Source organism: Oxyura jamaicensis, chromosome 3, assembly GCF_011077185.1.
Source record: "Oxyura jamaicensis isolate SHBP4307 breed ruddy duck chromosome 3, BPBGC_Ojam_1.0, whole genome shotgun sequence".
Classification (NCBI taxonomy): domain Eukaryota; kingdom Metazoa; phylum Chordata; class Aves; order Anseriformes; family Anatidae; genus Oxyura; species Oxyura jamaicensis.
In genome coordinates, this window is record NC_048895.1 from 107,528,997 (window position 1) to 107,534,287 (window position 5,291).

At 39.6% G+C, this 5,291-nt stretch overlaps 1 long non-coding RNA gene across 1 annotated transcript in view; it reads left to right on the forward strand.

The window, feature by feature from the left end:
• Nucleotides 1-383: 383 nt before the first annotated feature.
• The window catches only part of LOC118164687, a 125,635-nt gene continuing 120,727 nt past the window's right edge, over nucleotides 384-5,291 (forward strand). The window contains exon 1 of the long non-coding RNA XR_004749608.1: nucleotides 384-832. This is a non-coding gene — a long non-coding RNA (uncharacterized LOC118164687). The remainder of the gene's footprint in view (nucleotides 833-5,291) is intronic.

Genomic DNA, 5,291 nt, shown 5'->3' on the forward strand with positions numbered 1-5,291 from the left:
ATATATGAGCAGCTACAGGGTGCAGGTGATCCAGTCAACTCTGTCTTCAACATGCTGTGAGAAGACAAAAAATGATATAATGGCCATTACTTGTTTCTATTTCTTAGTTATTCATGTGCCTGACCCATGGTCTCTCTTCCACCCACCACACCAAATTTATGTGCACATAACATATTCATGAAAACCCAAAGTGTATCATTTGCTGCCAGCCAGCCTACACTGAATAAATACAAAAATGAGGCTATGTTACAATGTGGGAAGTGTGATATCAAAAATATGTGCATAAGTAAGGGCTCACCTCGTAATTCATGTGTGAGGGAATGAATATGACATAGCTAAGAGTTTTCATTGTTTTTTTTTTTTTTTTTTCCTTTTTTTTTTTTTTTTTTTTTCAAGCAAATTTTAATTGTTAACATGCAGGAGCTGTGGCTATGTGTGGTCCCTCTCCCATCTTCCACTTTTGGCAGTTAGAGAGTGTTGGTGAGGAACACTGAGTATGAGCAGACTGTGATGCTCTTGAATCACCCACACAAGCACTTACAGAGATGGAGCTGTTAAATGAGCTAAAATTCCCCCACCGACCACTGCTGCAACCACAGAACTGATGTCTCTCAGGGCAGCATCCCTGCTTTTGACTCTTCAGCCCCAGCAATGTCTGCTTAGACCAGAGCCCACTCCTCTGGTACAATATGGCAAATCTTGTGGTTTACTGCCTACAAACCTGGTCCTGCTGTTGTCAGCCATGGAGTTGCCTACGTTGCCTTTGATGAAGAGGACTGGAACAGACATCGCTGATTAAAGAAGCCTGTTATGATTCTAAGTGTCTTCTACAGTGAGTTTCCCAATTATAGGCATTGTAATTGTAGCTACAGATGTTCTGACTTTCAGAAAAGATTTCCTTATGTTGTAATGCTGCATACTCAATGTGAAAAACAATCCCTTTGCTGAAAAATTATTTCTTTCTGTACATGGGGGGCGGGGGGGCAGAAATATCCTTCAGTTTCAGCCTAAGTTTTGTTGCTGTTTTTTTCAGTGTTTTTTTTTTTTTTTTAAAAAAAAAAAAAAAGGAAAAATAAAAAAATATTTCTTCAGCCACTCTGATAAAGCATGATAAGCCAGTTGTGATGATTTTCTATTTTACCAGTATTTTCTCTACAAGGCCTTAATAAGCTTTTCTCTTCAGTGGCTACTTCTGATTTTTTGCAGAGTCCAATTAACCCTTACCTGACCAATAAACATATGAATAGCTGTGAGGAAACTGGCATAGCAATGGCTGTCACATTGAAATATGCTTATGAACACATTCTTGGTTCTTGTGGTTTTACGGTTTTCAGCAATGCTCATGCTGAATTCTGTTATATTTTTGTAAATTATACATAGAAATAGCAAAATCCTTTTCTTTCTTAATGTTGAAAAGATATAATTATCAAAATGTTATCTGATGTGATGTGGCACTGTGAAACCAGTCTTGCAGAAAATTGATTCCAGCAAGCAGTAGTCCTGGTAATGGTTTCCACTCACCCTTCCATTCTCCATCTAATGTAAAAGACTTTTGAAACTCAAAATCTGTTTGGTGCTATTTAAATATCAAGCACAGCAGTTATTTTGTCTTCCATTTCTCTACTCACATCTTTTTTTTTTTTTTCTTTTCTACTCACATCTTAAAAAAATAAAAAAATAAAAAAAATGTGAAGAACTTCAGGAAACTTTTTGGACTCCCTGTTGTATATATATGGTATAATATGACTGCTTACAAAATAACTTTAGATTTCTTTTAAACATTTTTTTAAAAAACAAAAATGCCTTATAAAATAAATGTCTTATAAACAAATAGAAACAGGATAATTCTAATATTTTAATGAAAACTCAAAAAATCTTCCCCTTTTCAATTTTGCTCATTTGAATGGCAAATGCATTAAAAGCTCTAAGCAGTCACAGTAGGCCTGCAGCCCATCTCTTTTTCAGTGTATGACTTTCCTAAATGAAAAGAAAGAAAGACAAAAAAAAAAAAAAAAAAAAAAAAAGTAGTAATATAAGAGATGAATGTTATCTGCAATGGATATGTTTTTACACAAGCTGACTGACTGCACACCTGGATAATTCTTGAAGCCTCTGGAAAATCCAGAAATAGGTTGTGACAATTGCTCATCATGTGTTGAGGTGGCTTAGAGACAGCATTATTGCAGAAATGTGATGTTTGTAGCATGAGAGATAGATTATAGAAATATCATTGATTCCCAACAGGTAAATGCCTTTTTCCACCTTCATAGGAAAGCCTCCATTTAGATAAGATTTGGTTCATGGTCTGTGTTTTTGTGGTCTTTTTATTATTATTATTATTATTATTATTATTATTTTTAGGACATGAAAGAAGAGCCTGAGAGGGAACAACTGTCTCTTGAAAGGCTGCAGATGTATAGTCACCAAAGATATAACTGCATTAAGCAGAGATTCTTCCTCTACTAAAGAGAGAAAAAGGGCAAAGCTGAGTGAAAGGAGAGTTTATACATTCTTCCTTGAGCTGGTTGTGTTTACAAGAGAGAGGCAGTGCTTTGCAGAGTGTGAGTCCTGGAGATATTCTGAGAACACTTATTGCATGTGCTGATCCAAATGCCTGTAATTATGGTACATGCTGAACTTTTTGATTCCATCAGCATTCATAGACCAGATAGATATCATCCACAGGACTGAATAACATAACTGAGCAGAACCAGGACTGTTTCTTGACATAGTTCAGAGATGTTTTGAAAAGACTGAAGTACTGTCATCTTCTTCAGGGCTGAAATGTCCAGGTGGTGCACTCTATATATTATGGGTAGAAAGCTCAGGGGGAGTACATTTAGATGTGAGGACTAAAATGTGTCCTTTTCAATATTGCTGGAATAGATATCTATATCCACTTGAATGTATTGCCATATATGTAAGAAATGATGCAATGAAGTATGTGTGAGCAATTTATACCTTATGTTTTAAATCACCTATTCTAGTCCCTATTATATTTGTAATATTTACATTTCATATAATGCTTACTGGGTGCATTAGACATTTGTTTTCCAAAAGAAAAAAAAAAAAGAAAAAAAGAAAAAAAAAAAAAGAAAAAAAAAAAACATTTGAAAATGTGAAAATTGGGAATTTGCAGAGTTAACTCTGGAAGACCAAAGTACAGAGGCTTAATACTGCCTGCCCTATTTCCCCTGAGTTTTGTTCAAGAGTTACTGTGATATATAGTGGGAAAAAATGGAGCCAATGTACTTACACGTGAAAACACGTTCCCTTACACAAATTAAAAAAAAATAACTTGTCTTCAGCATGTATTCTATAGAAGCCTGGCTATACCATTATTCTCCAAAAATCCTTAAACTCATTTACTTTCTGCAGCCCGGAACCTGTGTGCAGCAGAAATCATGCAGGCATGAATGTCATCAGCATTGTGAGGTCATGGCAATTTATGATAACTAACACTAGAGAAAACAAAAGAAAAATATTTTATCAATTATACAGACACTATTTCTTCATTCAAGACAGATCTTGTCTGCTTTCCTTTCTTCTTCTGCAGTCAACATCTATGCAAACTGCTGTATTGCCTCAAACTGAAGACTTCTCTATGAACCACAGCAGCAAATAGTGCAGTGGCTCAAAATTTGCCAGGTGTTAACCAAGGACAGTGACTTGGGCATCTGAATAGTTATGTGTTCCTCAGATTTTCTGTGGTATGCAGGCAGGATGCAGAAAGAAGGCATTAATAATCACAGAGGCCAGGTCCTACCAGACAACATCTGCTATACCTTGGATCGGCAAATAGGGTCGGCTCACCTTGCTGTTAGACTTTGGACCTCTGCAATGCAGTTTTCTGTTCCTGAACACTCTAGTAATGAAAACAAGAACGTATGGGGGGCAATTTCTCTGGTCTGTTCAGGTGTGTGCTCAAGAGTGAGTTATGCTGGCCTCTGGCCATACCTGCCCTTCCCCACCCATGGCATGGAGGCACCACAGAGTGGATTGTAGGCCTGTGCATGTCTACACTGTAGATGTCTAAAGTTAGGTGTAACTGATCTCATCCTTTCTGGCTTGTTGTGACCTTGAGCCAGTGAGGTGGGTCACTGGGACCGTGCTTGCCCAGCACAAGTCCCCCTCCGCCCCAGGCCCATCACTTCAGGCACCTGTGGGTGTCTCAGGGGCCACAGCTGACGTGGGGGTGGCAGGGAGACACATTGACCTGTGCTGGGGCACGAAGCAAAGCTTGGGCCTCTGCCCTAGAGCACCTTGGCCACCTTGCTGTCCTCTCTCAGGGTGGGGCACACTACTCACCAGGACATCTCAGGTGCAGCCTCTGTGGTGTGACGGGCAAAACCCCAGTGGAGTAATGGTCAAAAACTTGAGTGGCAAAGCTTTTCAAGGCAATTTTCTTTCGCTGGTAGGCAGGAGGCGCCATTTAACAGCTTGTGAAGGGGACAGGAGGCGAAGGGCCCTGGCAGCAGCCGGGCCCCTGCCGGGACGCCCCAACCCCCAAAGCGGCCCCTTGGGGCGCTCAGACGTCCGGCCACCGGCATCAGCTCGAAGGAGAAAATGTTTTCCACCTCCAGAAGCTGCAGCTCCAAGGCTGTGGGTACAGCAGAACCTGAACCCTGCAGCTGTATAGCCCCTCTGCCTCCTGCTTTGTGGGGCTGTACTCAGCCCCCTGAAACCAAGGCAGGAAAACACATAGTGGGGGTACATGTTGCCCCAAGCTTGGCAGAGGATTATAATAATAATAATAATAATAATCAGCAAATGCATTGAGTGTGATCGTGGGAATCTCATCTAAAAGCATAGCAAACACTCCTTACTGTGTGTTTTCCCTCTTTGAAGTCCTTTAGTACAGGGGATGTTTTCATACAACTGATATTGAGGAGAGATGCTAACACAAACATTACCACCTGGCAAAAGCTGACCAAATAAGCCATGGATGAAATGGGATGGGATTCTGTCCTCTGTGCTCTAGGGATTGATCTGCTCTTCTGTATGAAAAGTGTCACCGTTTCTTTATGTAAAAAAGTTAACTGGAGAACATTCATTTTCTTTCTTTCTAAACAAACAAACAAACAAACAAAAACACTAAAAAATCAAAACCTATTATCCTATTATCAGGTTAGAAATTTTTGAAAATATGTTTGAGGATTTTTTCATTTATACACTCTATAGTCTTTACATATGTGTCAGGAAAGGTATGGGAAAGGAAGGTGAGAGGATAAAAATAGAAAGAGGAGAGGAGAGAGGAGAGGAGAGGAGAGGAGAGGAGAGGAGAGGAGAGG